Source organism: Castanea sativa, chromosome 4, assembly GCF_040712315.1.
Source record: "Castanea sativa cultivar Marrone di Chiusa Pesio chromosome 4, ASM4071231v1".
NCBI classification, from domain to species: Eukaryota; Viridiplantae; Streptophyta; class Magnoliopsida; order Fagales; family Fagaceae; genus Castanea; species Castanea sativa.
The window spans coordinates 9,516,350-9,531,197 of NC_134016.1; positions in this window are offsets into that span (position 1 = coordinate 9,516,350).

Consider the following 14,848-nt stretch of genomic DNA (forward strand, 5'->3'; position numbering starts at 1 on the left):
CGACACCGTGGAGTTACTTAATTACTCATATAGAATTTAGTCAATGGTGTATACTAGACTAAGTTTAATGTTAACCTCCCTTCGGAGCTATGTCATTATTACTTAGAGGCTAAAGGAAAAAGGCATGTTAATAGTGTTTGATAAGAGTTATTATGATAGCACTAATAATGAGAATAGTTCTCAATCAATCATAGTGTTTATAATTTACTTGCTTCCAAGGAATTTTAAACATGGGATTGGGTTGTCATTGCATATATTTTTTTATGGTTTTAATAAGATTCCATATTATATGCTTATATGCTAAATTGATAATGTCCAGTTTACTTATCATATTCATGTTTATTATTTTCAGATTTGAACATGACATCATTTAGCCCACTTGTTTCTATTCTTAATCAAAACAAACTGACTGGATCCAACTATGTTAACTGGAAAAGAAATTTGGACATTGTTCTTACAGCTGAAGAGCAGAAATATGTGCATACTCAACCATATCGTAGCTTTCCTTCATTAGATGATCCTCTTGAGGAAACACAGGGATATAATCATTGGCAGATATCTAATGAAATGGCCAAGTGCTATATCCTAGCATCCATCTTAAATGTTCTACATCATCAAATGTAAGATGTAGAACTAGCTTCAGACATTATGCTAAGTCTGAAGGAGATGTTTGGTGTGTAAGGCTATTCTGCAAGGCAAGAAACCATGAGGCAAATTTATAATACCAAAATGGCTGAAGGTACTTCAATAAGTGAGCCTTACAATGATCTCTAATCTAAATACATTGGAGGTTTTAGGTGCTGATATTGATGGAGAAGCCCAAGTGGATATGATACTCCAGTCACTACCTAAATCATTCAAGGAATTCAAACTGAATTATAATATGAACAAAAAGGTTTTTTCTTCATTTGAATTGATGAATGAATTGGTAGCAATAGAAGGCATCCTTGGTACCTCTAGTGTTGAAACCAATGTGGGTGAAACTTCTACTTCTCAACCTAAGTCAAAAGGTAAGGGTAAGAAGGAGAAGAAGAATGACTTCACTAAACAGGATGGTAAGAAAATTGCCTTGGGAGTTGCCAACAAGGGAAAGAATGCCAAAGGAAAGTGTTTCCATTGTGGCGAGAAAGGTCATTGGAAGAGGAATTGTCCAATTTTCAAAGCTGCCAATAATAAGGGTAAGAAAAGTTCCTTTATTCTTGAAATACGTTTAGTATAGAGTCCCACGGATTCCTGGTGTGTGGATTCAGGTTGTACTAATCATATCTGCAATTCTTTGCAGGGGTTCTAGGAGACCAGAAAGCTGAATGAAGGGGAATTGTTTCTTACCTTAGCAGATGGGAGTAAAATTCCAATTGTAGCTATTGAAATATTTAATTTATGTTTTAGTTCTAGAGTTTTAATGTTGGAAGACTGTCTATATGTACCTAATGTTCGTAGGAATTTAATTTCTGCAACTTACTTAGGTACATGGATATTGTGTAATAAAGAATGATAAAATGTTTATCTGTTCTAGAAATATTGTGGATGGTCTTTGTATTTTAACTCCTAATAAGCATGAATTATACAATTCTAAATTAGATAGTAACTCTCATGTAAAATCATTAAAGAGAGAATTTCCTTCTAATGATGCATATCTTTGGCATGTACATTTGGGTCATATTAATTCAAATAGGATTCAAAGAATAACCAAAGACGGACTTTTACAGCCCATGGACTTTGATAAATTTTCAGTTTATGAATCTTGTTTGGAAGGTAAAATGACCAAACGACCTTTTAATTCAAAAAATAGAAGAGCTCAAGAGTTGCTTGAATTAGTTCATACGGATGTATGTGGTCCTATGTCAACCCAAGCAAAAGGAGTTTATGAGTACTTCATCACTTTCACTGATAATTACTAAAGATATGGTTATGTGTACCTAATGAGATGGAAGTTCGAAGTCTTTGAAAAGTTCAAAGAGTTTAAGGCTGAAGTTGAAAATTAATTGGGTAAATGCATAAAGGCTATTCAATCTGATCGAGGTGGCGAATACCTTCTTGGGGATTTCAAGGATTACCTCATTCAAAATGGGATTGTATCCCAATTGACTGCACCTGGAACTCCTCAACAAAATGGTGCAGCAGAGAGAAGGAATAGGACTCTTTTGGAAATAGTTATGTCCATGATGAGTTACTCAACTTTACCAATTTCTTTTTGGGGTTATGCCTTAGATATAGCAATACATCTTTTGAATTTAGTTCCATCAAAATTTGTTCCCAAAACACCCATGGAATTGTGGAGTGGGCATAAGCCTATTATGAGATATCTCCACATTTGGAGTTGTCTAGCACATGTGCTAAAAGGGAAGCCTGATAAGTTGAAAACAAAATTAGAAGTATGTTTGCTTGTGGGTTATCCAAAAGAAACTAGGGGTTATTTATTCTATAGTCAAAATGATAACAAAGTTTTTGTCAATACAAATGCTAAATTTTTGGAAAATGATTATATGAATAATTTTAATCCTCGAAGTAGAGTTGTATTGGCTGAAATGAATGAATCTGTAAATGAACAACCGTTGGATAAAACTAGGGATAATGTGGCTGTATTGGATACACCAGATACTACTTATGAGATGTCTAGTACACAGGTGCCTCGTCGTAGTGGGAGAATTGGTCGGCCTTCTATAAGATTTATAGGTTTGGGAGAAACTTATGAAGCTATCTCAGAAGAGGCTGAATCGGATCCCTATACTTATGAGGAGGCAATATAAGATATAGATGCACATCATTGGGTCCAAGCTATGAAATCTGAATTAGATTCAATGTATTCCAATCAAGTTTGGGATCTTGTAAAGGCACCTAACAGCATTAAACCTGTTGGTTGCAAATGAGTTTACAAGAAGAAGAGAGGGATAGATGGGAAGGTTGAAACCTTTAAAGCAAGGCTAGTGGCGAAAGGTATACACAAAAAAAAGGTATTGATTATGAAGAAACCTTTTCACCAATAGCAATGCTTAAATCTATCAGAATTCTCTTATCCATTGCTGCTCATTATGATTATGAAATTTGGCAATTGGATGTCAAGACTGCATTTCTCAATGGCAATCTTGAAGAGGAAATCTATATGATGCAATCGGAAAGTTTCATAGCAAAGAACCAAGAGCATATGGTATGCAAGTTGAAAATGTCCATTTATGGACTTAAGCAAGCATCTAGGTCATGGAACATCAGATTTGATCAAGCAATCAAGTAATTTGGTTTTGAACAAAATCTTGATGAATTATGTGTGTATAAAAGACAAAGAGAAAAAGTAGCAATGTTCTTCGTGCTTTATGTTGATGATATTCTACTCATTGAAAATGATGTAAGAGTAATGTCATCAGTTAAAGTTTGGTTATCAATCCAATTTGATATGAAGGACTTGGGCGAAGCTAACTATATTCGAGGGATCAAGCTTTGGCAAGATCGAAAGAATAGGATGTTAGATTTGTCACAAGTTGGATATATAGATAAGGTTCTAGAACGGTTTAGCATGCAAAACTCCAAGAAAGGATTACTTCCTTTTAAACATGGAGTTCCTCTATCTGATGACCAAAGGCCTAAGACTCTTGAGGAAGAAAACATGATGCAACAAGTTCCTTATGCTTCTGCGGTAGGAAGTCTCATGTATGTCATGCTTTGTACTAGACTAGATATTTGTTATTCAGTTGGCAGGGTCAGCCGATATCAATCAAATTCAGGACCTAAACATCGATAAGCTATAAAGCATATTCTCAAGTATCTACGGAGAACGATAGATTATATGCTTATTTACCGTTGTGAGGATTTGATTTCCACTGGCTATACAAATTCAGATTTTTAGTCGGATCTACATTTCAAAAAGTCCCCTTCAGGATGTGTTTTCATCTTGGTGTTGTGAGAATGGAGCAAGTTTCCAACACATTGCTTTGCGACAATAGTGGAGAGGTTGCACAATCTAAAGATCCAAGGAATCACAAGAAAGGAAAGCACATTGAGAGGAAGTACCACATCATTCGAGACATTGTTGCTCGTGGAGATGTAGTGGTAGCAAAGATTGAAAGTGAAAATAATCTAGCGGATCCCTTTACCAAAGCCTTGCCCCAAAGAACTTTCGAGTCACATTTGGAGGAGATAGGAGTTAGATTAGTGCACAATAGTCTTTAGGGCAAGTGGAAGATTGTTAAGATTAGTGCCCTTAAATCCTATTGTATGATACTATGTATGTTATTATGTATGACTTAATGTTGTGTTTAATAAAGTTATTTTATTATTATCTAAAACAATGGTAACATGAATATTGGTACATTATTATATAGTCCATGAGATGCATAGTATGTGATTTATGTGAAAAGTCACAAAAGATATAAATCACAAATTCTTTGTAAATTCAGAATTGTAGTTCATAGTAGATGATTAAATTGGGCATTTCATCTACAAAGACTATAACGTATCAACTAAGATGATTTGTCTTGATCATGGAAATTGAGATTTCTAGTTGATATGTTGATATGTTTTAAGAGTTAAGACATATTGAACTGAACCACTGTGAGATTTATTATTCACCTATCGACTGTCAAATGAATAATAAATCTCACGACTTCTATTTACATGAATTCTTAATCCTGAGAGGTAATGGACCTGATCATGAGGTGTAAGTTGCTTTGATATATCAGGAGTGAGGTCTTAAGTAACAGCCAAAACCTCAGTATGTTGGGCAACCACATTTAGTGTTGATGAAACATATATTCTCAAGATGGAATTCATAGTCTCTTAACGGAAATACAAAATATTCTCTTAAGATAAGTTTAATGGGTTTGTTATTCAGAGAGTTAGGCTTAACCACTTTGGTAAGAAGTTACTAAAGTATATATTTACGAAATTGGATTTTATAAATATATGATGAATAACTTTAAAGGGAGCTCAATTGGAAAGGTCCAAAAGGCTAACCCAATTAGATAATCAGTTAGATACAAAGGGAGAAACACATAATTTTCTGTAAGGGGAATTGTAAGAACACTATTGTGAAATGGTGTGTAAGAAGTGTTAGATACTTTGAAATTCTCCCTTTAAAAACTGATTGAGAGACCACACATCTTGGGCGTTAGTGGAATTGGAGTGAAAATTGAAAGTGTTCCCAAGTACTTTTGATCTTTGGTTTGAAATTCACCGCTCCAAGGTACACTTTCTTGTTCTTATATTTTGAAACTTACATAGTGCATGTTAACATTTATGAATGAAGCAGATCTGTTATTTTTCCACTACGTATGTTTTATATGCGATACAAACATGTATTTTTCCTTCAAGCTATCCACCATTGCTACATTGATGTTCACAGTTCTGCATGTGCTGCTCAACAGCTCGCCATTGAAGAATACACTGTCAAGTCATATCATCTTTATTCACGTGAATACTTACCCTTACATATAGTCACATCCACGTGAATACTTGCCCTTCCAAAACTCCTATATATAGTCACATTTACATCTCTTGCAAAACATCTACACATACCGATCTGAAGTCACATTTTTCAAAGTCAACGTGCAATTGGATGCTACCTCGTTTTCCTGATAACTATAGGAGGGAGAGAGATTTTGATGAGAGGGAATACTATGCCAGATTGTAGCGGGAGTGGGAGTTCCGCATGAATGAGTCCAACGCTCTGCACGATGATCTTGTGTAACTTGGAGCGCCTCTTGTCGACCATATCTCTCTCACATTGCCACTGCAAAACATGCACCAATATGAGCGTGCATTGGCTAAAATAAAATTTTTAAAAAATAAATCTTATGCTACTTAGGAGGTGCAGGTATCACATGCTACAACTTGCAAAAAAGCAGGCCGCCGCAACCAATAGGCAACTCACTCTGGCGGAACGTAATAATGTCCTCAACTATAAGGACTACCTGTTAGAATGAATGCCTACATACGACATCGCCTACCTGGGTTCTATGTGTTGTGTGTATTATGTCTAGGATTAAGTTAATAATGTTAGTACTGTTAGTGTTTGATGTGCAGTGCATCCATATTGTTGGCATCATGTAAGAATATTTAAGTTTTCTATGTTATGTGTGTAATAAATTGGTTCGATATGCCATAGGTGCATATTGAAAAACATCATGTGTGGGAATATTTAACTTTTATGCGTTATGTGGGAATATTCAAGATTACAAACAACGTGATCTCGCTCACACTGCCATGGTGAAACATGCACCAATATGAGCGTGCAGTGGCTAAAATAAATATATATAACAAAAAAAAAAAACAATCTTACGCTACTTCGTAGGTGCATATATCAAATGCTACAACTTGCGGAAAAGCTGGCCACCGCAACCAACAGGCAACTCACTCTAGCGGAACGTAACAATGTCCTCAACTACGAGGACTACCCGATAGAATGAATGCCTATGTACAACATCGCCTACCTGGGTTCTATGTGTTGTGTGTATTATGTCTAGGATTAAGTTAATGTTAGTATTGTTAGTGTTCAATGTGTAGTGCATGCATATTGTTGACATAATGTAAGAATATTTAATTTTTCTGTGTTATGCGTCCAATAAATTGGTTCGATATGCCGTAGCTGCATATTGAAAAACATCTTGTGTGGGAATATTTAACTTTTATGCATTATATTGGAATATTCAAGATTACAAATAATGTGCATGCTTCTCACAATCAATAATAAGGTTTGCATAGTATGAATGCAACAACAGTGACACAAATTACTTTTCATCTAACATCTCCATGTCTGACTGATAAATGTCTGCTGCAAGAAATGATTGCACGTATCGTGCTTGCTCGTACAACTTACACTCCACTAACTCTCGAAACTCAACTTGAGTCCGATATCAATTAAGACGTATCTTCATTTGATTATTTTCTTCTCTTATGCGACTTAGTTCTCTATGAAGTTCGTCAATCATGTCTCTTGGCATCTGTAATGCGAGTCGCCGAGGCACTGGCAACTTATGACCAACCAACTCATTATAAAACATTTCCTGTTCATGGAGTAACCAAGCCCACTCCCACCTCATGGTATTACGAACCCTTGCACTATTTCATAAATTCAGATCGATTGGATAGCTGAACTCATCTTCTAATAACCAGCAACAACCCATCATAGTGAACACATCGTGAGGCCTATAGATGTAAGGGTTGCCTTTACCAGACATTGACGCTAAATACAATAACATCAAATGATCGAGTTAACAGTGTGCATCAATTGTTGGTAAATAATGTATAGTTGCATAAGATGGTACACGACAAAGACATTCATAAATTTGTGTACTATTACATACTAAATATGAAATGCTAATACTCACATCTATCCATAAACGTTAGACGTTGTTGTTAATGTCTACGCATTGTGTACAATACAGAATGTTGTTGTTGTTAATGTCTGACAAATGATGATTATGTATGTTCAACTTTTACAAATCTAAAGATTAACTGTTCATTAGTTTTAGCAAATCTAAAGATTTTTATTTTTTATCAATAAAATTTACACCACCAAAGACCCAATATAAACCAATGTACACCCATAACACTCATTGAAGAAAATACCAAAGCACAAGTAATACAAATTATCAAACGAAAATTTTCCTCTAACAAACACATAAATTATGGATGATAAACTTTTGTAATGTCTAAAACTACTCTTTACCTACACCATAAAATTATCTATGTACTTCAAAAAAGAAAATCAATTTCTCACCTGAGATGATAGAGACAAAACACCAACTTCCGGGGGGAGGTTCTGAAAATGAGGAGAAGCTGATCTGAAAATGAGGAGATTTTATTCTGTGTAATAGAAGTATAACTCGATTATTCCAGAGTTGAGTATTGGTTAATAAACTCGATCTTTCCTTCATCGGGTTAAGCACACGACAAGAACACTTCATGTGCAAACAGGAAATTTGAATTCTCTCAGTAACTTGGTTTCCTCATTGCTGATTTTGAGGAAATATTTTATTGCCCAAAAGCCATGTTGGATCACCACCATGGCAAGAACCTGCCCAGAATTCAACTTTCTAATAGTCAAGTTATTTAAGTAACTCAATTTTATGGAGATCAAGTATCAAAACAGAGACATGCCCCTAAATAGTTTTGAAATAGGGACATATTGCCAAATATTTTGCTCATTAGGGGCAAAAGGCTAGAATCTCCCTCATTTTTATAAGCATTTGTGATTGACTATTTCTCATTTTTACATAGAATCCATCTATACTGAACGTCAGCCACATCTTTAAAGATATTTACTTTAGTTCTATAATTTTTCATTTACTTTAAGTTAAAATATCTCTAAAGTAAATATCAAAATATTGATTTTCTTCTTCGGAATGATATTTCTCGCCCTCTATTAACATTGTTAGCAGTAGGACTTGTTGGTTTTTGTTTTTTCGTGGGTTTAGGGAAACACTTTCTTTCTATTTCTTTTATTCCTTTCTCCATCACTTCTATCCTAGCCTCTCTAGCCTGACTATGGAAGAAGTACTTAGTGAGTGGAAAAAACTATCCCTCACTGTCGAGGAAGACAAAAAACTTAGTCTGACAAAATCCAAGAACCTTAGGAAAAAAGAATATGTTCTGGCAGCGAAGTTTCTAACACAATGTGCCCTGAATGTGGACGCAATTAAGAGGACCTTTAAACCCTTATGGAGGGCCAGGAAACGAGTTTAAGATTAGAGAAGTAGGAGACCACGTTCTTCTATTTGTTTTTGAACTTGAGACAGATGCAGAACGAATATTAGCTCAAGAACCTTGGTCTTTTGATAAGCATCTCGTTCTTCTCCAACGATATGAATACTCTATACAAGCCAAACATTTATGTTTCACAAAGATCATGTTCTGGGTGCGAATACATGGTCTACCCTTAAGAATGTTAGACCCCGAGATAGCCATTGAATTAGGAGAAACCCTTGGAGAAGTATCAACTGAAGAAGCAGAGAAGGAGATGGTAGGGGGTGACTTCATAAGGGTTAGAGTGAGAAAAGATGTCTCCAAACCATTGTGCCGAGGTCGAAGAGTTATGTTGGACAAAGACACTGAGATTTGGGCTTTTTCAGATATGAAAAGCTCACCAATTTCTGTTACTGGTGCAACTTGGTGTCTCATGATGAGAAAGAGTGCAAAAAATGGCTTGCTGGGAAAGATTTGAATACTCAAGTGAAGTAGGAATATGGGGCATGGTTGAGGGCTATTTCATTCAATCCGAGAAAGTCTCTGTACACGATGGTGTCAGGCCTTGGAGATGGGCTTGGAGGGGGCACTACGCAGACTTCAGGAAACAAGAACAAGGTGACAGAGGAGTTACCGCCGGTGAGCTCGCAAGGCAGACCAGTGCTGGAAGAAATCAGTAATGCTCCTTCCAACGGGGATTTCCCTCAATCTTCTCATATGGATAATGTGTATTTCATGGAGGATTTGGTGCAAATTTCATGCCCAACATTATCTCCAATTAAACGAGCAATAAATTCCATTCCAAACTCTTCTCCCCCTCATACCTGGTCACAAGATTTTGAAATTCAAATAGAGGAGACTGACCTGGCGATGAAGAAGTTTGACTCCCATACACCCCCAAATATTAATTAGGAAACTATCAAGTATCAATCCCACTCAATCAAATCCTGTTGGAGACCAATCAGGGATAATAACCAATATTTTAGGAGATGAGGTACAAATCAACCCCCCTCACGTGATCAATCAAAACATCCCACATGATACCATTGCTCTTCGCACGTGGAAGAGGTTAGCACAAAATAACTTACCCCCAGAGAACCCTATGCTTCACCCTGTAGCACACAAAAGAAATAGAGAACTTGAAGAGGGAACCCATCCAGAGTTACTAGCAAAAAAGGTTTTGGTTTCTAAAGAAGATGATATGAATATTTTATGGGTGGAGGCTGCAATGCAGCCCCACCAAGAACCATGAGCATTATAGTTTGGAACTGCCATAGGCTTGGGTGTAGGAAAAAACAGGTTTTGTATCTCGTACAAAACACATAGCGGAAGCAACAAAAAAGGATCTAGTTCAATCATGATTGATAACATGCACTATGTAAATTTCAGAATTTAAGAACAAGATAGCGTACCTTGGTGCGGAGAAATTCAAAACAAATATTGGAAGCACTTGGGAACACTTTTAATCTTCACTCCAATTCCACTTTACGCCCAAGATATGTGGTCTCTTAATCAGTTTTCAAAGGGAGAATGAAAGTGTGTCTCACTCTCACATACACACCGTTTCTTATTCCCTAATAAAAATTATGTATATTTTTCCCTTTATAACTAACTGATTATCTAATTGGGCTGGCCTATTGGGCCTTTCCAATTGCGCTTTAGTGTGTGGCTTGGAGTGGGACCAAAAGGGACCAATAAGACACTAGTTCCAATGGGCTTTGGGCTTTTTCGTCAACTCTTGACAAGTCCAAAATTACCATTAATTATATTTAATACCACTATATAAATATAATTGCACTCTAGGCCTTATTAATAAATTATAACCTCAGACTTTATTATACATCCAACTCCTTCATTAAAATATTCGTAGTAATACAAAGTCATGAATATAGACTGCCACTTTGAAGATTACTACATCTTAATCCTTGAGTACCCAGTTTAATCATTTATGTTATTCATCATATATTTATGAAATCCAATTTCATAAATATATAATTTAGTAACTCCTTACTAAAGTGGTTGGGCCCAACACTCTGAATAACTAAACCCATTAAACTTATCTCAAGGCAATATTTTGTATCTCCGTTAAGAGACTATGAATTCCATCTTGAGAATATATGTTCCATCAACACTAAATGCGGGTGCCCAACGTACTGAGGTTTTGACCGTAACTAATAAATTTCACTCCTGATATATCAAAGCAACCTACATCTCATGATCAGGTCCATTATTCTCTCAGAATTTAGAGATGATGTTAATAGAAGTCGTGAGATTTATTATTCAATTGACAGTCGTTAGGAGAATAATAAATCTCACAGCGGTCCAGTTCAATATGTCTTAACTTCTTAAAACATATCAACATACCAACTAGAAGTCTTCACTTCCATGATCAAAACAAATCATCTTAGTTGATATATTATAGTCTTCGCAGATGAAAGGCCCAATTTCATCACCGACTACGAACTACATTTTGAGTTTACAAGGAACTTGTGATTTACATCGAACTTGTGATTTACATCTTCTATGACTAAATCACATACAATGCATCTCATGAACTATGATAATATCCCATTAGTTCATTTATAGATAGTCTCATATAATTAAAATTTTTAATTATTTATGACATGCCAATAAATTGGATTTTAGAGCATAAACCCCAACAATCTCCCACTTGCACTCAAAGACAATTTACTATATATCCAAAACTTATCTCCCTTTAGAGTAATTCATAGTCACTTTAAGGCAAGTTTTGAAAACAAGTTTCAACCAAATTTATTGCATAAATTATCTTTTATACTACTACTTAAGTACTCATATCTCTCTAATGAGATAATACCTACATTTAATGTGTATGTTCACCACCTAGGATGCACACATATCTTGAAGTCCAACTTCATGAAACACAATCAAGCTACAAGTCAGTATTTGTACATCCAGTAACTATCAAAAGCTTACTTTTGTGGACAATCATATAATCCCTCATTCTCCTAAGATGTTTGAGTATATTCTTTACTCCCACTAAATTAAGTGAGCTTTGATTCAAATGATATTTGCTTACCATGCCCACCGCAAAATAGATATTTAGCCTAGTATTTAGCATAGCATAAAGACTTTCTATTAGTATAGTATTAGGAACCGTCTTAATATGTTCTTCCTTTTATATGTCTTAGGACCACAGTTCTATATATAAAGGAATTTCAAACTTAAAAGGAAAGAATTATTTCTTGAAGTATTATATGCTATACTTGGCTATAATCTAATCATTTAAGCAGATTGAGATAGACTCAACATCCTAATTTCTGAATTATAACAAAGTTAAATTCTTAGGATAACTAGTCTTTCCAAAGTACTTTATATCAATCTGGATTAGACAACAAAAATTCTATTGATGACAATAACTCTATTGATGACAATGTCATCAACATACATTAAGAAATTTATTATTCTATATAGCTTTTACACATAAGGTCTTTTAATACTTGATCAAAATCAAACAATTTGATTTCTTGATCAAAGATGATATTTTATGATTAATATGCTTGCTTTAGTCCATAAATGGAATTTAAGCAATTTACAAACTAAACACTACTGGTTCTTTGTTATGTACAAGTCTAGTTACATCATATAGATGTCTTTCTCAAGATTGCTACTAAAAGAAGCTTTCTTAACATCCATTGCCATATTACATCCAAATGAAATATAATGGATAAGAGAATCTAGATAGTGTCAAACTTGACTATTAGTGAAAAAATCTTTTCATGGTCGAACTATTTCTTTCTGAATAAATGTTTTCGCCATTAGTCTTGACTTTGAAGGTTTGCACCTTCAAATCTATCAATCTCAATTTTTCTTGTGGACCTATTTGAGAATAATAGACTTAATGCCATTAAGCTCCTCTACAAGTTCTAGACTTTAAATAGAATCTAATTCTATTTACATAACCTTGATCCAGTAATCCATAATTATATCATCTATTGCCTCTACGTAGGACCGAGGATCAAATTCATATCCTTGTGGAATGACTTCAAAAGTTTATTCCAAAAGTATGAATTTATTTGATAATTGATAATACTCCCACTACGATATTGTATCGGTGTATTAGCTATATATCTAGAATAATTCCTTGTGATGTATCTAATACAACCATCTCATTTCTAAATGTATTTCATAGTTCTCTTACAACAAATTCTGACATTTTTCTTCTAGAACGATTCTATGCATAGCTTTAAGATTATTCATATAGTCATCATCAGGAACTTTGTATTTGTACTTTACAAACATCTTATCTTCTTTATGACTACCAAAATAATCTTTTGAAATTCCTTTTGGATACCCAACATAAACACACATTTTTCTACATTTTGATTTCAATTTGTTAGACTTCCTTTCTAGCACAAGTGTTGGACATCCCTAAAAGTGGAAGTATCATATACTAGGTTTTCACCCAATTCACAATTTGACAAATGTCCTAGGAACAAACTTTTGAAATCAATTTTAGAAAATGTATAGTAATGCATAGAGTATATCTCCAAAAGAAATAAGCAAAGGGAAATACTTATCATGCACTTTACTATTTCTAAAAGAGTCTTATTCCTCCTTCATGTATGCGTTGGCTTAAAGAAGTCATTGAAACTATATTCCTTTACAATAAAGGAACCCTAGATCATATTATCCTCTTAAATAGAATTCATAGATTGAGAATTTAACAAATAATGGTTCTAAAAGCCCATCTTTCACCAATCTTGAATACCATTTAGATTAATACGATCTAGACATAAGTGCCAAACATACAATACCAAAGGTCGGAAATTTCGTATTTAAAAAGTAAAACATGTAAATCTCCATCTAGAAAACAATCATGGACAAATCTTAGCATTACCAAACCAGAAACACTTTCCTTTGGTAATACTTTTGAGTCTAATTTCCTTTTGGCAACTACTAGGGCAAATAGCTTGCCTAACTGTTTGGTATTTTAATTCATCTTCTTACCACCTTTTCCTTTCAGTCTAGACTAAGAATTTGAATTAAATCATATTGATCTTAGCCTTAGCTTTTAGGATGTCTTCCGCTGTGTAGAACTTACTCATCAATTCAGATAATATAAAAGAAATTTATTTTCAAAACAATCTGAATTGGTCAAATGATTCTAACATGGACTTATGGATCATATCCATATGAGATTAACATTTAATCTCTACATCCAAGAATTCCAATTCATTTTAAAAATATAAAACATTCTTATAAATGATATAGAATTGGAACTCCTTAAGCCTTTCTTAGCACTCAATATGATTCATACCAAACATCTCATTTAGACTTAATATGAAGTCTAAAACTAGTACTAAATCTTGCATCTCATGCTGTAGCACATTTGAGATAAAAGCCAATGTAACATATTAGCATTTCAATGGAGATTATGATCATATCATAGGCTATCTTCCATTAATGCATCATGCGTAGGAAATCATGACAATGCTAAATGGAAACATAAATACGTACTTCAGTTCCTTTAAGTACCATGTCCAAAATTATATCTTGGTTAATGTGATTCAATAAAAATAGTAGCTAGAGAACAAAATTATGACAACTTTATTTTGAGACTATGAACATAATTACAGCGACATTATATTTTGCATCCATAACTATATAGTATAAAACCCGAAAAACATACTATACTAGGTGCAACGACAATCCAATCCCGCAATTAATATTCCTCAGCATAGAGTGAATACCAACCACTATGATCAGGCGAGAAATATTTTCATTATTAATGCTATCATGGTAACTCTTACCAAACAAAAATAATTTGATTCTTTTCCTTTAGCCTCTAAGTAATAATAGTAAAAACTCAACATAAAGGATACTATCAAACTTAGTCTAGTGTATACCATTGTCTAGAATCATGTGTAGCCACATTTCATCCCTTTAACAGGCTTATTGTGTAGTGTCATGATACAAAACACCCTCCGCATGGAATGCAAAGCTCGAGGCTAAGACAAGGTGTTTGATCAAACTACTATAAACCAAGAAATTCAATCCTGTATTACCATGAAATAAATACTTTCTGCATGGAATGCTAAGCTCGAAGTAATGACAAAGTCTATATTTCACACTACTATGAACCAACAATGGAGGCCATGAGATCCAACCCTTATATCTCTCTCCCACTAGA